General features: G+C 47.0%; 1 long non-coding RNA gene across 1 annotated transcript in view; it reads left to right on the top strand.

Moving 5' to 3' along the window:
* The window catches only part of LOC122435395, an 80,781-nt gene extending 78,488 nt beyond the window's left edge, over positions 1–2,293 (top strand). Inside the window, exons 2-3 of the long non-coding RNA XR_006267663.1 lie at positions 350–487; positions 928–2,293. This is a non-coding gene — a long non-coding RNA (uncharacterized LOC122435395). The remainder of the gene's footprint in view (positions 1–349; positions 488–927) is intronic.
* Positions 2,294–18,861: the final 16,568 nt, after the last annotated feature.

Genomic DNA, 18,861 nt, shown 5'->3' with positions numbered 1-18,861 from the left:
AGCCAGACACAACTGAGTGACTGAACTGAGATATATATACACCACATATATACATGTGTTTTTAAATAGTGATTCAGATTTGCAATAAGGGTTAAGAGCCAATGAAATTTCAGTAAGGTGTAAATTCTTGTTGTTCAGTCACTCAGTCGTGCCTGACTCTTTGCAACCCATGGACTGTAGCATGCCAGGATTTCCTGTCCTTCACCATCTCCCAGAGCTTGCTCAAACTCATGCCCACTGAGTCAGTGATGCCATGCAACCATCTCATCCTCTGTTGTCCCCTTCTCCTCCTGCCTTCAATCTTTCCTAGCATCAGGGTCTTTTCTAATGAGTTGGCTCTTTGCATCAGGTGGCCAAAGTATTGGAGCTTCTTGGTGAAAATGCAAATCAGAGACTCTGGGCATGGGCCCCAGCAATCTGTGCTTTCTCAAGCCTCCCAGGTGACTCTCGCCAGCCCTTTGGTGGAGTCTACAGAAGAGTAAAACAGGTACAATGAGAGGATCCTGCCTTGGGCACTAGAGGGAGAAGGGAAGATGCAGAAAGGGGAACCTGCCAGAAGACAAACTTCTCTTCTGTATAGTTTGAAAAGTCTGACCTTTCCTCCCCACTTGTGGACTTAATGATGTGTTCGTTCACCCCAGAGGGTCTTGAGCAGAGTTGATTCCGCTTCTCTCAGAAGTATTTGTGGGGAGATGGCAGCCGGTTGGAGAGAAAGGCCAGAGCCCCTCACCTTCCTGAAGCAGCTACTAAGAAAGATGTAGTTCAAAGCATGGCCAGAAGGTGACTCCACACTCAGTCCCTCCCGTCAGACTTTCTGGGAGTCAGGAATCTCAGGATCCAGAGTGATGCAGGGACTGTGGGGAGTGGGACTCCTGAGATCTGTGGGTTGGAAGACTAGGTTAACCAGAACTTTTTTTTTTTTCATAGTTTTGAGGGAAAGGAAACACATACCACTTGCTGGGAGAGTTATGTGAGCGGAGGATGCCTCCACATCCCCAGAGAGCTAAATGGAACCATATTGGGCCCTCCTCATGCCACTCAGCGGAGATGCTTTTCAAGGGAGTGAAACGTTTTATTGAAGAAACTCCAAGGAGGGAGGAAAGAAGCTCGGGAGAGGGGGAGCCTGACAGGTCAGCAGATGGAAACAGCCCCTTTCATACATGTGGCTAAAAGCTGGAAGTCCATCCCTCGGAAGGCATAGCAGCAGTCCACAGGTCCAGGACGCCTTTCATCTGCCTCTTTTCAGCTTTGGGCCGATAGGAACTGAGAAATTCACAGTTATCCTGTGAGAAATAGAAATGGAGGCCCACTTTTAGTCTCTACTCAGCTGATAGCAAGTGGGACAGAGCCCCTGGAGTCTGCAAACTTGGACCTTCTATTTAATTTTGCCACTTCTGTAAAATAAGGATAGAAGAAATCTTTTTTCCTGAGTGGTTGTGAAGATTGAAGGAAATTATATATGGGAACTGTCTGGCGTGTAACAGGTACTCAACAAATGTCTCTTGCATGCTCCTTTCTCCCAGGAGTGCTCAACACCTGTGTGGTCAAAATATCATGGACTAGTTAGTCATTTATTCCTTAGGTCAATTTTCTCAAGAGAAAAAAACAAAAAAGGAAGTAATGAGACCCTCTTCTCCTGGGATGATAGGAAACCACAAATGTGAGCTCCCAACTAAATCAATGGATTATTAGTTAGCAATAATATTTGCTAACTAATATTATAGTTATAATAGCAAATATTATATGACATATTTGGTCCTCTACACTTCCCAACCCCTGCAGTTATGTGGGACCATGAGACCAACTCTAGCAGTGATATGTGAGCAGATATGATATATGTCAATCCCAGCTCAGAAGGCAAAAGGCCATGTGTGGTTCTTTAGCCTCTCTCTTTTCTTGCCAAGGTGACTGAGGACTTGTCAAGGAGGACTCATGTGCTAAATGCTGAAGTTACAAGATGATGCAACCTCGTCAATTTGGGTCTCTGAGTGACAAAGTGGAACACAGCCCCTGAACAACACTTAAATTTGACATGTAGTATAAATGAGAAATAAACTTTTGCTTTGGTCTTAAGTCACTGAGATCTGGAAATTGTTACTATGACATAACCTGTTCTAGCCTGATTTCCAAGTCTCACATCTAGCCTAATGTCAACACACCACAGTTAATAAATTATCTTTTAACAAATCAAATAAATATCTCTAACCCGGACTGCTTCCCAGTGTTTTTCATATTTATTCTTTCCAGTCTGATGCTGGACAAATCCATTTGTCTGCACTGACCTCTCTTCTAGCACTCTAAAGGATCTTCCTTGGTGGCTCAGACAGTAAAGCATCTGCCTACAATTCAGGAGACCTGGGTTCAATCCCTGGGTTGGGAAGATCTCCTAGAGAAGGCAATGGCAACCCACTCCAGTATTCTTGCCTGGAAAATCCCACAGACGGAGGAGCCTGGTAAACTACAGTCCATGGGGTCGCAAAGAGTTGGACACGACTGAGCGACTTCACTTCCACTTTCTAGCACTCTAAACCTCTGCTGGTAGCACCCTAGTTTTCCAGTCATTAAATCAAGAAATATAGGTATCAACCAAGACATCTCCAGTGCCAGCCATTCCACTTCAATCCAATCACGAAATGCCTCTAAAAATATCTCCTAAGTATCCCTTCAGTCCTTCATCAGCTCTAGGGCGAGTTCCCTAGTTATGGAGCTCATAATCTCTTGTCAGAACTTTGAATAGTCTTTCAATTTCTTGCCATGTCCTCTACCCATCAAATCCAGCTTCCCTACTCTAGCCAGAATGAATAGCTACATCATAAACCTAACTCTGCGTAAGACCATTGATGGCCCTCTGTCATTTACAGGATGGAGCCTAAGCTTCTTGGCTTGTCTGAGAGACTTCCTGGCACAAATGAGCTGGATCTTATTGCACTTTCAGCTTCATGTCTTGTCTCTTTCACAGTCTTTGCATGGTAATACGACAAGATTACTTGTAGCTTCACCCACTTTATGTGGTTTGCTGCCTCCTCCCCCAACTCTGCCTGGCTGGATCCTATGAATTCCCAAAGATTCACCCAGACATCACCTCCACCAACTCTCACCTGCCCCTCCTTGTGTGTTTCCACACACTCAGGTTAGATTTTCATCACAGTGGTAGTGGCTCCTTTATAGTCCATAGATGTGAAGATGAACATGCTCTACCTTATGGGAAAGATAGACCCAAAGATCTTTCTTTGACTCCTTCAGGACATGTTTCATTTGGACATCATTGGGTTCTATCTAGATCTCTGTCTTGTAGAGTCTCAGAATAATATATCTGAGCAGTGTTCAGTACATAAATGTCCTTTTTTCCAGCCTACCTTTCTTTCTAGTTTCCTTTTTTCCTTCCCTCTGTCCATCCCTTCTTTGTTTCTTTTGGCTTAGGGGTCAGAAAAACTGGGTTCAAACCCAAGCTCCATCACTTATTAGCTGTATGACCCTAGAAGAAGCCTCATAACTTCTCTGAGCCTTATTTTCCTCATTTGGAAAATGAGGATAGTCATATTCCCCATAGAGATAGTCATCTCACTGTATTCTTTTAAGAATGAAATACATGGAGATGCAAAATGGCTTCCCAAGAGGCTCAGTGGCAAAGAATCCCATTGGCAGTACAGGAGATGCAGGTTCGATCCCCGGGTTGGGAAGATCCGCTGGAGGAGGAAATGGCAACCCACTCCAGCATTCTTGCCTGGGAAATCCCATGACAGAGGAGCCTGGTGGGCTACAGTCCATGGGGTCACAAAGAGTCAGACACGACTGAGGACAAGCAAAAACACAGATACAAACTATTTAGAATAATCCCTGGTATAAAGTAAGCTCTCAAATTAATATTTGCTAATATTATTACTAACTTTCTTTGACTTGTTCAATGAACAAATAATAATCAACATTTAATAGCCGTTCCTAACCTAAGTTAAGCTGACTGGTATTTTGGACTTGGGCCCAAACCCCCCCATTCACTTGCCTGAATCCCTTGGTCAAGATGCTGCAACCAACATTCCAAACCAGAGTTTCAGTCCTTTGACTTAAGACTTGTTCCCCCTTAAAGCACAAATACCACATAAAGTCTTATCAATCATTTATAATGCCCTTATTGAAGTAGTCCTTAGACAACCACAGCTGGAAATAATAATAACTCATATTTGTACGGCACTTTACAATTTACAAGGCAATCTCACATACTCTTGTTCTTTTGATCCTCAGAATAGTACTGTGGGGCAGGAGATGCAAGAGTGCTTAGGACTATCACCATTTTAGAGAGGAGAATACTGAGACTATCTGAGTCTGGGGGCCCAGGTTCCCACAGCTGAATGTGTGGGATAATATGAAAGATTATACAAAAGAAAGTGACCTTAAGGAAGCTTCATTTTCACAGAGGAGGCAAGGAAATGGAGAGTCATGCTAAGGGAGGCTGGAAGGCAGAGTGACTAATAAGACAGATCTTAAGATCACTGGCCCTATTTTCTTTTTTTTCCCCCACACGCTTTCCTTTTATTATTTAATTTTATTTACTTTTAATTAATTTTAATTAATTTAAATAATTTTATTATTTAATTAATTTTATTTTTCTTGGCTGAGCCACATGCATGGCATGAAGGATTTTAGTTCCCTGTCTAGGGATCAAACCCATGCCTCATGCAGAACAAGAAGAAGAGGACCTTATTTAGTACATGAGTTCAGACAGTCCGTGTTCTGGCTTCAAATTCTAGCTATATGGTCTTGGGCAAATCACCTACTCTTTTAATCCGTTTTATTTATATGTAAAATGAAAATAGTAAAACCTGCCTGAGAGACTCCTTTTAGAATTAAATAGATGCCCATGCAGTGCCTAAAACCTGATAATAAGGTACTATTATCATTATTTTATCATACTAATAGTAGTACCTTACCTTCAGAGATCAGTTTAGAGTTTTCACATCCTTTAAAAAAATGTATATATCCTCACCAAAGCTCTGTGATGTATAGAAAGTATAGGGTGAGTTTGATTATTCCTATAATACTGATTTCTTTAAAAACATTGACCAGTTTGGCCAAAGTCACAGTGAGAATAATTGGTTACTGCCTGAAGCAGGACTCCTAAACTGACACAATATTAGGACTAGAGGGGAAATGGGATCAACCAGTGATCCTCAATGAAAAGCATTTGGAAACATGAAGACATTTTGATTGTCCCAATGCCAGGAGGTCCAGCTGGCATCTAATGCCTGGCCCAGAGTGCTAAATACGCCCTAAGTGCAGGATAGGCCTGGCCCCAGATGCCAGAACTCCCCATTGAAAAACACTGGTATTTCTGCCTCAAAATCTAAGACCTAGAATGGTTAGATGACAGGTTCTCCTTGGCTTTCCCATGGGATATGATCAAAAACTGCTTTTACCCCTCTGCCTGGTGAATGTGGTCCCTAAACACGTTGCCATGACTGTGGGAGGAAAAGGACCATGGGATTCCCCCAGCCTGTGATGCACAGTTGACCATGTCTCCAAAAGCAGTTCCTGTTAACCTCCTAGACATAGGTCTCCCACCCAGAACCAGGTGGTGCCCCTAGCCCAGATGTGACGAGGACATAGAAGGAGCCTTCCAAATGCTTCCCAAGTAAGGAGGCATTTATCAACCTAGTCAGACTTCCCAGGCCTAAGGCTCTGAAATCCTAAAGGTAAAGTGAGCTGAGAACTGGAGGTCCCAGGGCCTGAGCAGGGCTCCTGGCTGGCTGGGAGTGGTCAGCAGCTCCAACCCAGCCCGCTCTTGCTTGAGCAACACCAGGGGTGCAACTTCCAGCTAGAAGTGGCCTTTAAAAGTGTTTGTAGTCCAAAACCAACATCTTATAGGTAAAGAAAATAATAAAAAGGCAGCTATCATCTTTTATGATTCTACTACCTGTGGTCACAGACTAAGCAGTTGGCACCTACAGCCCCATTTAACTGCCACACTCACACACTGAGGAAAGTGGAAGTGCTGCACATCAGTGTTAAGTGTTAGTCTCTCTGCCCTGTCAGACTCTTTGTGACCCCCATGGTCAGTAGCCCACCAGACTTCTCTGTCCAGCGAATTCTCCAGGCAAGTACACTGGAGTGGGCAACCGTTCCCTTCTCCAGGAGATCTTCTGGACCAGAGGGAGGGATCCAACCCGGATCTCCGGTATTACAGGCAGATTCTTTACCGTCTGAGCCACCAGGGAAGCCCATCAGTAAATCTACTCAAATCCCAAAGAAAGTGAAAGTCTCTAGTCCTCAGTCCTGTCGGGCTCTTTGCAACCCCATGGACTATAGCCCACCAGGCCCCTCTGTCCAGGGGGATTTTCCAGGCAAGAATACTGGAATGGGTTGCCATTCCCTTCTCCAGGGAATCTTCCCGACCCAGGGATTGAATGTAGGTCTCCTGCATTGGCAGGCAAATTCTTAAGAGCCACTAGGGAAATCCCAAAGAGGCAAGCGGCAAAGGTGGGATTTGAATCAAGATCTCTCAGATTCCGCAGCCACTTTATGGTATTTGAAAGACCTCAAACACGGGAAACAGTTTCCCAAGCAGAGGGGTGGGGCGGGGGCTGGCGCCCCAACTTCTCACTCCGGTTTCAGTGTGTTTTCGGCCAAGCAGAGCTGAGTCCGGCCGGGGATGTCAAGACAGGACAGTTGGGTGTGAGACGCCTCCCTGCCTCCCGCGGCCTTGCGGGGATGTCGCCCGGAACTTTCCCCCACGGCTTCCATCCCTCCCAGCCGTAGCTGCACTGAGGACGTGACGGGAATATTAAAACCCCCGCCAACGGGCAGAGGGAAACCGACCTCCCCTGCCCCATCCCGGAGCCGCGGAACTTCAAAGCCAAGGGCGGCGCGTGCGGAGGGGGAGGAGGTGTAAATCTCCGCGCCCCTCGGAGCTGCGAACATTCGCGGCCCCGCCCGCTCCCGCCAGGTGTCCGCTCCGGCTGGCCCCGCCCCCGCCGCCCCGGCCCCGCCCCCGCCGCCCGGCCCCGCCCCGCCAGCGGGCGGCTTTCAAGTGAATCGAGGCCGGGAAGATGACAAGCCTCCTGACTGATAGATACACGGAGACCTCGCTGGTGATTTATTGGCTTTCTGCACCTGACGAGAACCACTAGGCCTATCTGAGGAGGGAAATATATGGGCTCTCCTGACTCCAAGTGGCAGCCGCGGGCCGAGCATGTGATCTCAAGCTGGGCAGGGAGAGAGGAGCCGTGCACCGGCCTGTGTTTTGTAAGCGGGCCCGGGTCATAAAAATGTCAGCACGCGATATATTTCTCGCGGGGGATCCTCTCTGGGCTCTTGCCAACGCCTTCTCTCCCGTGGCTGGCAGCCTGAGCCGGGTGAGGGTGTCGCCAAGCCGCCTTAGCCCGGGCTTTATTCCGCCGGGTGCCCAGCGATCCTGAGGGCCGGGGGGGTCTGTTTGCAGCACACCCCACCGTCCGCTTCCCCCAGTGCGAGGCTGGGATGGGGTCTGGCGGCGGCCGCTGGGCGCTCTGGTTCTCACACCGGTCTGAGACCTCTCATCATTAGTCTGGCGCTGGGGACGTAAGACCTCAGAGCTGCGTGGGCGTTCTGGCCCTGTGACACTGTTAGATGAAGGAACAAAAGTGACTAATTCCCCTGGATCTGCTCCCTCATCTCTAAAATGGGAATGATGAAAACACACGCTGAGTATGGTGGGGCAATGATTTATTTAGGAGGTCAAGTTTCCGACCCAGCTCTGAAGGATGATATTACTAGGAAGACGCCAGGAAAGGAGGCAATGTGGGTGAGACTGGACCACAGAAAGTGAAGTTGCGACTGGGAGCCCAGGGTGTGGATTTGACTGTCACCCAGTCACCCGTCTCCCCATTTGCCATAGTGTTCTATTAGTGAGTGTAGCAGGGCTTCTCTAAGGCAGAGATAAAATCTACTTTCTCATTTCTGAAAGTAAAGACTCCAGGTCATCTAGGGGATTTAGTTTTTCTGGGGGAGGGGGAAGCTGAAGGTCTTCCTTGGTTATGTAAACCTGGAGGCCCACCATGTTCTGGCCTTGAGAGATAAGAGAAATTCCTGTTACTGTGGTGAGGCTGCAAGTCCTTTCACCCACTGGCATACCGATCCAATCTCTGAAGTGGTGTGGTATCCACTTGTAAAAGGAGCTTGAGAACCTTCTGGGAGAGAAGATGCTAAGGCTGCTAACTCCTGCTTCCCAAGATTTGAAAACAAGAAGACCTGAGAGGGGCACCGGGCTGCCCCCAACTAAAGTCGGGGACAGAGAGACGCGCTTGGGCTGCAGAAATAACTTAAGGAAAAGGGAAGCCTGCTTGATGCAATAGCTAAAAGAATTGCAGAGGAGGTCTGGTGCTGACACGGCATGGTGTGGCTGATGCTAGAAGCTCCTCTAGAATCAACTGCTTGTCACAGCAGCTGCACTTGTGGGGAAGATATCTGAACACGAGGATGTGAACCCCAAGTCTCTACAATCAGGACACACACATGGGGGAACACCACTAGCCTAACCCAAGTTAACTTCTAAGCTTGGAGAATCGTCCTAAGCAACAAGGTGAACAGCAGTAGTCAAGTAATCAGACTCTAGGTCTTCTGTCTTTAAACTGTAAGTCCTCAGCGTTCTCAGACAACTGGGGCAGAGGAGGGGAGCAAAGAAAAGGACCTTGGATTTTACTGTTCACAGAGCAGGTGGGAGGGGCTGGTAAAACAAAAGATATTAAACTTCATTTGGACCCCAAGTTGGTGAAAAACTTTTTATGATTTTGATGAATTCCAATATTTTTTTTAAATATTAATTTATTTGACTGCATCAAGCCTTAGCTGTGGTGTCCAGGGTCTTCGATCTTCGTTGTGGCATGCCAAATCTTAGGTGTGGCATGTGGGATCTAGTTCCCTGACCTAGAAGTCCCTAGGCAAGTCCCGCCAATACTTTTATCACTAATTGTTGCGTCTTCAGTTAGGAAACAGGCTTCATGAATTCTCAGTCCACAACACTCAAGGAATACTTATCTCTGCTTCTTTCCTAGACCTCCATTTTGCCCTCAATTATAGAGAAGGGATAACTCTAAATTGTGTTTGGAACAATTTTTTTGAATGTATCAATTGACAACATGCTTTGTTCTTATCACTCATCTTCTCTTTTTTTTATCTCCTGTCTTGGTCTTGGGAAAAGTACTTTATCGGTAAATGTTCTGCTGAATGACTTCACATAGGTATTTGATGAAGAGAGGAAGTGACTGAAGCAGATGACGCCACAACAGTGAAAGTTCTAAAATGAAATAGGTTTGCACAAGATCAGTCCACAGCCCTCCCCACATGACCCACTGGGGTGGATCTGCCATCCCTCCCCACACCCAACCTCACTACCTGTCCACTCACAAGCGGGAACCAGCACCATCCCCCAGGGTTTCCTCTTGTGGATATTAGAGAAGAGGCCCTTCCCCCAGAGGGCCCAGATCACTGAGACTCATTATTTAGAACGCAGACTGAATTTCAGCCCACAGTTTCCCTCTGCTGGGGGCTCCTTTCTACAGGTGTCAACCTGCACAACTGTGAGGGAGACCCAGCCCTCAAGTTGCTCTTCTGTGATTGGCCTGCCCCTTCCTGGCCTTCCTTAGGGCTCCTGGTGGACATCTGAAGTCCAGACTCATGGGAGTCCCAGCTCCTCCATTTTTTAATCTGTGATATGGGGCACTGAGCGTACCTGAGGCATAGGGTTGCCTCTCTCTCTGGTTCCTGTGAGGGAAATATAGTTCCCACTGAGAGATAATCTAGATGTTCTAGGCCCACCCCCTCATGTTTCTAATGACAATCTCATTTTACAAAATTGATGATAAGGAGATAATTCCAAACCTTTGAGCTGGAAGGGGCTTTAAGCGCAAGAGAGGGATGGCTGGATGCCAAGTAGTCAGACCTTGCCAATGGCAGGACTTCTCCGCAGGTGCCCTCCAGAGCCCTGGTGTCACCTCACATACCCCTGCCCCGGGTTTCACCGCAGCATCCGCCCCTCCACTGGCAGGGCCAGGCCAGCAGTCCCCACGGAGAGCCTCTGAAGCAAGGCATGGACCTTGTTCCTCCCCAGTCCCCCAGGAGTCAGCACTCAGATGGGTTTTGTCACCAAGCAGGCCCTCATTAATGTGTGCTGGGCTGGGCTGAGCAGATCTGGAAGCTTCGGGACTATCAGTGTCCCCTCACGGCCCTCCATTCCACTGCAGATCCCACTGGCAGCTTGAAAATCTTCCCAGAAGGTTTAGATGTTGTCTCTTCTTTGACATTCATGAATTGTGTGAACACTGCCACCCTCCTCCTCTTTGTCCATCCCACCCTTCCTGGACCATGGCCTGTATAGTCCAAGAAGACAGAGATCCAGGAGAAGGCGCCAAGGCACACACGGTTCTAGCAAGTTCTTGGACACTCTGAAACTCTGACTTAGCATCTCAAAAAGAATGGAAAAAGATTTAGGGGCCAGAGAGGTGTCTGGGAATGGCCTCATGTGTCATCTGAGGACACAGGTGTCTGGAAGCATGGCCTGGGAGAGCCTTCACAAGCCCGGCTGTGAGGATCATCCCATGGCTGCCTTGTGAGCCCAACTTTCCAGGGTACCGAGCTTCCCCACAAAAAGCAGGCCTTTTTGTGAGTAGGCCTTTTGACATGTGAGCCTTTAAGTAAGGCTGACTTGGGTTAGCCAGACTGACAGTGTTGTGACCCTGTAGAAGAACCTGAACAACTCTGACCTTTGTTCCTCATCTACTCACCTGCCCCAGAGGCCCAAAAGGACCACATATACCTGTTATTTACCCAGATGCTAATAAAACTGAGTATTTAATTTTACTGCAAGGACAGTTTTGTTGTTGTTGTTTAGTTGCTAAATCACATCTCCCTCTTTCGTGACTCTGTGGCCTATAGCCCACCAGGCTCCTCTGTCCATGGGATTTTCCCAGCAGAAACACAGGAGTGGGTTGCCATTTCCTCCTCCAGGGGATTTTCCCAATCCAGAGATCAAACTCGCATGTCTTACGTCTGCTGCGTTGGCAGGCAGATTCTCTACTGAGCCGCCAAGGACGCCCTAAGGATAGTTCTAGATGATCACAATACCTGAACAAAAGGACTTTCTAACGAGGAGGCCAGTGTGTGGTTTGGGTCTTGGGGAAGAAACCAGGAAAGCTGACCACACTTCCTCTTTGACAATTGATTCTCTACATGGAAACGGCAGATATTTTTCTATAAAGAGCCAGATCGTAAATATTTTAGAGCCTGTAAGTCACACAGTCTGTGTCTCAACTACTCAACTCAGTTGGGATAGTGTAAAAGCAGCCGTGGATGGTACAACAGTAAATGGATTCGGCCTGTTCCAATAAGGCTAATTACCAAAATAGGCAGCAGGCCTGATTTGGCCCAAGGGCAATAGTTTACAGACCTCTGCTTTGTACCATCCGCGCCTCTGAGTATAAAAACAGACATCCTGAAATATTTCCTTTGGCTGAGGCTGGCTGCAACTCCACACCCACCCTTGTCCCTGTCCAACCCCAAGGTTATGCCTTAGGAAACAGCTGGGGGGTAGGCGGGACCAGTGCGGTCCACCTCTAGCACAGTACCTGGCGCATACTTGGCACCTAATTTATTTTCTGAATAAGTAGTCATTTAATTAGTTGGTTGATTTCTGGGAATGTGAGTTTGCTGTTTGGTTATCCCAGACTACTCTTGGTCTCCAGGTCAGTCACCAGCTTCAACGTCCAAGCCCACAATCAACATTTTTTTGGCCAAAATCAGTAGTGAGAACAGTTATCTGGGGCCATTATCTGATATATATCCTAAAGGAAATTAACCCTGAATATTCACTGAAAGGACTGAGGCTAAAGCTGAAGCTCCAATACTTTGGCCACCTGATGCAAAGAGCCGACTCATTGGAAAGGACCCTGATGCTGGGAAGGATTGAAGGCAAAAGGAGAAGAGGGGTGACAGAGGATGAGATGGTTAGATAGCATCACCAGCTCAATGGACATGATTCTGAACAAACTCTGGGAAATAGTGAAGGACAGAGAAGCCTGGCATGCTGCAATCCATGGGTTCGCAGAGTCAGACACAACTTCGTGACTGAACAACAATGACAACATATTATCTGATCAATTCAAATGGTTAACCCCAACTGCTTTGGGGACCATGTGCTTCAGCTGGGTACCCTGAGTTTCCTGTCATGAACCTCTCCTGTAACAAGCCCTCTCCCATTCCCAGGAGCCAGTGGTGTTTGGGGAATCAGTGACCTTGTGACGCTGATGGTTTCTAAAACAGACAGAGGGTCTGCCTGAACCTGAGCTTCTTAGGACATCTTATTTCTTTTTTTTGCCCGCTATGGTCAGTCCTGTCACAGGTATATTCTTGGTGCCTGAGCCAGGTTTGGAACTGAGCAGAAAAATCCACTGAACTGAAAGAAGAGGTACCTCACCGTCCCCAATGACTGCTGCATCATCTTTGCATGAGAAGCACGTCTAGCTTAAGGGCTGGTGGGGCAGGCAGATTTCTGGTTCTGCCAGAAATTTCCAACATTACTTGCTACCGTGACTTATCATCTGCAACTGGACATGTTCTACACACATGGGCGTGCCGTACACATTAATACATGCTTCCTGCATTAGGAGATTTCCCCAGATTGAGGACATTTTCCTGGTGCAGAAGTGAAGACTGGATTGAGGTATTCAGATGGACCTCAGCATCTTTGAATCTAGAGTAAATTTGGGATGCCGTCTCCCCTTTAGGGGGTCCTTCTCTGTTCTGAAAAGCAGCAGCATTTATCACAAGGCCTCAGCCTGGTCCCCAAAAGACTAGAAGGAGAGCTTACTGTCCCAGCCAATCTTGTCCCTGAGCAACCCTGCCTTTCTCCTCCCCCTTCCACATGGGGGGAGGCTGTGGGCTGTAGCTCACAGCTCACCTGGAACGCCTCCGGTTGCTGAAGGACTGGATGGAGACTCAGACAACCTGATGGATCATCTCATAAACAGAGCCTGCAGGAAGGAAAAGAAAATTATGCCAGCAGAATGCACTTATGAGAAATAGATATGTGCGGTGCAGGGAGAAATGCTTTGATATTAAAATTTTTTGTAACTTAAAAAGGCATGAAAAATGATACCGACCACTAACTAATCAACATTCCTTTGCGAATGCAGCTTCAGTTCCTAACCAAAAACACATCCCTGCTATTGTCTTGTCTGGATCCAGATGCAAACATGATTAATTAAGTTTTGGGTGAGGAGCGGGCGGGAGGGGGATGGTCAGGACGGATGGCCTTTGCTGAGGATCACTTTTACACACAGGAGAAAATCTCTGAGGATGCGTGCTTTGCTCCATGAGGCAGGGTTTCCATTCTGTGCAAGATGTGGTGAGGGTTTGTGCCCAGGCCAGAGAGGCACTCCAGGCAGTAAGCAGAGGCTCTTGGTCGAGTTCATTGCTACCTCTACGCACAGCATAAAATGAAAGTGAAAGTGTTAGTTGCTCAGTAGCGTCCGACTCTTTGTGACCCCTGGACTGTAGCCCATCAGTTCCTCTGTCCCTGGGATTCTCCAGGCAAGATTCCTGGAGTGGGTAGCCATTTTCTTCTCCGGGGGATCTTCCTGACCCAGGGATCCAACCAGGGTCTCCTGCGTTGCAGGCAGATTCTTTACCATCTGAGCCACCGGGGGAGCGCCAGCACGGTATAGTAGAGTGGTAAACGCACAGGAGGCATCTTGGGAGACCTGCTCCCCACACTGCTAGCAGGTAATTTGGGACCTTAAGCAAGCTGCTTCTGTTTTTGCAGGGGTTTCTTTGTTTTTGCTTTTTCGTAAAATGAAGGGTTGGCTTCAACATTTCTTAAAGTCTCTTCCATGTCTGGCTCTTTATTCTAGTGCCTGAGGTCCTTTCCTCATAGCAGGTGTTTATCGATTGATTCCCTAGTGTGGCAGCAACTGTCACCTTTGGGCCGAGCTGCCTGCTGATAATGGGACTCGGAGGTGCACCAGGTGGGCGTCTCTGATGCCAGGGACCAGACTGCAGAGATCTGAGCTGCACATCAGAGGACAGGAGACTCGTTTTCCGATCACAGCTCTCCCACATGGTGCCCAGTGACTGAGCAAGACACCTGATTGCTCTGCAGCCTCGGGTCTCTGTTTGAAAACAGAAACACCAAGTCCAACTTACCCTGGGGTGTCTTGAAGCCGAGCAGCGGTAGCCCGCAGTTCTGGGCTTACGCTAGCTGGTTGGAGAGGACAGTGACCTGAACGAGAGCTGTGAGTGCTCAGCAGTCCGCTCCCTGGTTGGAGCTGTGGGTCATGTTCACGTTAACTGAGTGGGTAAGAGGGCAGGGTCTGGATTGAGGCTGTCTACAGTCGGGTAAGGAGATGACAACCCACTCCAGTATTCTTACCTAGAGAATTCTGTGGACAGAGGAGCCTGGTAGGCTACAAAGTGTCGGACACAACTGAGAGACCAACACTCACAATTGGGTAAACTCCTCCAGCAACTGAACCATCAGGCAAGATACACACCTCCTTTTGGCCTCATTGACCTCATCCATGAAGTGGGAGTCATAATCACAGAACCTACCTCATAGGATTGTTGTGAAAATTTTTTTAAAAATGCTTATAATCACAGTACTTTTGGCTTTGCTAAATGTGTTAGTATTATCATCAAGGGCCCCTTTTCACCCAAATGTCCCTTCAGTATGACCTCAGTTGTGTCTTTTCTCAGGGAAGAGTAAGTGAAGCTGCCCTGACCTTCAGCTAAACAAAGCAGGGATATTCATTCATTCATTCATTCATTCATTCATTCAACAGCTATCACTGTGTACCCACAATGTGCCAGGCCTTGAGCTAGGCTTTGGAGAGACTGTTTTACATGGAGCCTCCAGCTAGATTGAATCCTGGGCTCACCAGAAGAGCACATGGTGGATGCCTCCCCTGCTTGGTGAGCAGAAGCAGGTTCATGCACAGGTAAGTCTTATAAGGTCTGCTGGACCCCAGGGTGATACTGTGCTGTGCCAAGCCACTAAATCATGTCTGACTCTTCGTGACCCCATGGACTATAGCCCACCGGGCTTCTCTGTCCATGACATTCTCTAGGCAAGAATCCTGGAGTGGGTTGCCATGCCCTTCTCCAAGGGATCTTCCCAACACAGGAATCGAACCCATGTCTCCTGCATTGGCAGGCGGGTTCTTTACCACTAGCACCAGGTATTGGTGCCTGGCAAAATAAAAAAGCCTCACATCAGACTTTAAACCTACTGGAAGGATTCAAACCAGAGCCAAGGCTAGAGTTGAGCGAACTAGTTTCGATTTACTGCTTCCTTACAAAGCCACTAGTATTCACCCCCTCTGGAAGTTAGCTGGGAATGACGAACTGTTTAGTCAGCCACACCCTCTCAAACCTTATAATGATAAATTGCCCACTTCCAGTTCTATAATTTTTCTCAATTCCAGAGGAAAGAAGATGGGTTTTACATGTGTTTGAGCTTGTCCCTGGGAGTATCTAAGAAATATGCAGTATTCTTTTACCTAGTTGGGAAATCACTTTGAAAATATTATCTCTAATCCATTTTCATGTTTTCAAGAGGGAGTTTATTATTCCCATTTCCCAGATGGGGTAACTGAGAGCAGAGTTAGGAGATCGCTTGCTCAGGGACTCAGAACAACAGAAAGAGTCCATGGTAGGGCTGAAAATGAGTTCTTATTTCCTACCTCACAATCCACTGCAACCCAGGAATGACCTTTCTGAGCCACTCTAGAAACATGAACATATGAAATGGAGAATTTAGACTACAATCCCTTGGACCTTGTCCAGGACACTAAAATGAGTGTCCTGCTCCTGTGAAACACATTCTAAGGATTATTTACTGTTCTGAATGTAATTTAAGATAAAGCGGATCTTCCAAAGAGGCCCCAGGTGAATCCCAGCCCCATGGACAATGACTCTCAGTTCATGTCAGCAAAGGTTTAATCCCTGTGATGTGCAGGGCACTGCTCTACTGGAAATTTTAGAAAGGAATCAAAATGAGAAGGAACAGCATGAGGCTAGCCCAAGAGATGAAATTCTGGCCCCAGCCTGTGCATGAACCAGCATTGCACATGTGTGTCCTGTGCTGCAGCTGACCTCTTGGGAAGCCTGAGGGGCTGTTGTGCTACCTTCAGCAGCTGCTAGGAACTTTCCATCCTCATTTGAGAACAGTTCCTACTTCCCTCCAGTTTCAAGCCTCTCCTTATTTCAGGCTGCTTCTGCCCTTGGCCTTGGTGTTAATGTTCATCCTGGGTTTCCCTGCTTTTTGTTCTCAAGGTCTTGGGTTTGGACTCACTCCTACCACCAACACACATACACACACACACATCACGCACATACACTCCTTCCTAGAAATCTGTGCCTTCATTTTCCTCCCTCATGGTCATGCCCTAGCATTGACCCTTTGCCTGGGTGCCCAGAACTGGGGACAGGAGAGGAAACCCTAAGCTCTGAAGTCATAGTCTTAATATGAGGGCACATCCATTATTACTAACGAGGCCTTAGAGGAGAACTGATTCATGGCTTCAAGGCAACTTCCTGCTTATCTCCCTGACTCAAGGTCCCACTGGTCTTTGAGCATCTCTGAGCTCCTCTGTGCTCCCCTGGAAGAGGTTGTAGAAGACTTAGGCCTGTGTCTGCATAGCTTCTGAACCTCCCAGACCCTGGGAGAGCCCAGCTTCCTCTCATCAGCTAGAGATGATCAACTTCTTTGGGCTCCATTTTCTTTTGACTAAATTAGCAATACCTTCTGCTTATGCATGCGCTGAGAATCAAGCAGTATGGAAAAGATGTTCCTACATTCACTTTGATACTCATAGCAACTCTGTGTGGCAGGCACATTCCCTGCTTTACGGATGAGAAAACTGGGTGATTCAGGGAGGTTAGGTGAAAACTCAAGTCACACAGCTGCTGAGTGACACAATGACAGCTGAACAGAAGCCTAAGTAGGTCTCATCTAGGATTTGCATATCATTCAAAAGCAAGCATGACATTGTTGCTGTTTTCAATGAATTTATGACTTACTAGAGAGGACAAGAGAAGAACTGGTTGAGTTTCTCACAAAAAAAAAAAAAAGAAGAAAATAATATTTGAAAACTGGCAGAAACTTTCCTACATTCTTTCTAGAAATAACTGTATAATAACTGTATTGGCTTTCTGATATCTCTTCTTGTAAGGGCACTAATTCCCACCCTCATGACTTTATCTAAAGCTGACTATCTCCCAAGGGCCCCATCTCCAAAGGTTATCACATGACGGCTAGGGTTTCAACACATGGGTTTCAAAAGGATGCAATTAAGTTCATAGCAGATATATAAAATTATTTTGTCAAATATCAGATCACAGATAAGTGTCTCTAAATTTCTTTAAGAGATTGCTATTATTATTGAAACCCTATTTGATTTAAACACCAGAAATTCATAAACTCTTTTTGTAAATTACCTATTTGTGTTGGCTTCATTACCCACCAGCTTTTGTTTCAGCATCTTTAGTCACGAGTAATCTTATAAGGCTATCTGGTAACTTTTCTCTTCCCATTTTCCTTGTATGACTTTCAATAGTAAGATAATTTAGTTGTATGGAAGACTGGGGAAAATCATAGTTGACTTTACAGATATTAAACCACTTTCAAAACGTAACCTGACAATTTTTGCAGCAAACTTGAGAGAAGGTATTATGATCCTTGTTCCTAATTTGAAATGAGAAAACCCTGACTCAACAAGATTTAGTGCTCAAGGTGACCAAGCAATGAAGAGGCAGTGTCTGGATTTCACCCAGGTCCTCTCGTATCAAGGCCAATGCTCTTCTCTTTGCCTGCTCCATCATGTCCATGGTGGTGACCCCATGGACTGTAGTCCACCAGGCTCCTCTGTCCATGGGATTCTCCAGGCAAGAATACTGGAGTAGGTTGCCATTTCTTCCTCTGGGGGATCTTCCTGACTCAGGGATCGAACCCATTTCTCCTGCATCTCCTGCATTGGCAGGTAGTTTCTTTACCACTGAGCCACCTGGGAAGCCCCTCTCCTTAATCCATAGATGCCTTTTTAGCACCAAAAAAAACCAAAAACAAAAACAAAACTCCTTCTCACCAGGATTCCCTGATAGCTCAGTTGGTAAAGAATCTGCCTGCAGTGCAGGAGATTCTGGTTCGATTCCCAGGTTGGGAAGACCCCTGGAGAAGGGATAGGCTACCCACTCCAGTATTCTTGGGCTTCCCTTGTGGCTCAGCTGGTAAAGAATCCACCTACAATTCGGGAGATCTGGGTTCAACCCCTGGGTTGGGAAAATCCCCTGGGGAAGGGAAAGGCTACCCACTCCAGTATTCTGGCCTGGAGAATTCCATGGACTCTATAGTCCATGGGGTCGAAAAGAGTTGGACACGACTGAGTGACTTTCACTTTCACCAGGATTGCTGGACAGCATGCTTTCTACTGGGGGTCTGAAAATGGAGAGGATCTGGGTCTTACTTCCTACATGAAGTCTAGAAAGACTGCAGGCATGACGCATTGCTGTGTATCAACAGTGGAATAAAAATGGTGGCATACCATAATGGAGCCAGAGGCTACCTTGAGTTTTCTACATCCCTGAAGGGGTATGCATGACCATCTGAAAATACCCAAGGCTCTTGAGTGAGATACAGAAGACAGCTGGGAGAGAGGAAGCCCATGGGGCCTTGGGACCAGCACAAGGGAATGCCACATCAGAAGCTTGCAGCCCATGAACAGGACTGCTGACGCTCTGAAGAACTGCAGTTGCATCTCAGAGGGTGGTTGTTGTGTGGGTGGGTATCTCAGATGGATATGGGACAGGGTCCCTCTTATCAGAGCACCGAGGGAAACCAATACT

This window comes from Cervus canadensis, chromosome 2 (assembly GCF_019320065.1).
Source record: "Cervus canadensis isolate Bull #8, Minnesota chromosome 2, ASM1932006v1, whole genome shotgun sequence".
Classification (NCBI taxonomy): Eukaryota; Metazoa; Chordata; class Mammalia; order Artiodactyla; family Cervidae; genus Cervus; species Cervus canadensis.
The sequence above is the reverse complement of the archived record's forward strand: the minus strand, read 5'-3'. Positions and strand labels throughout refer to the sequence as shown.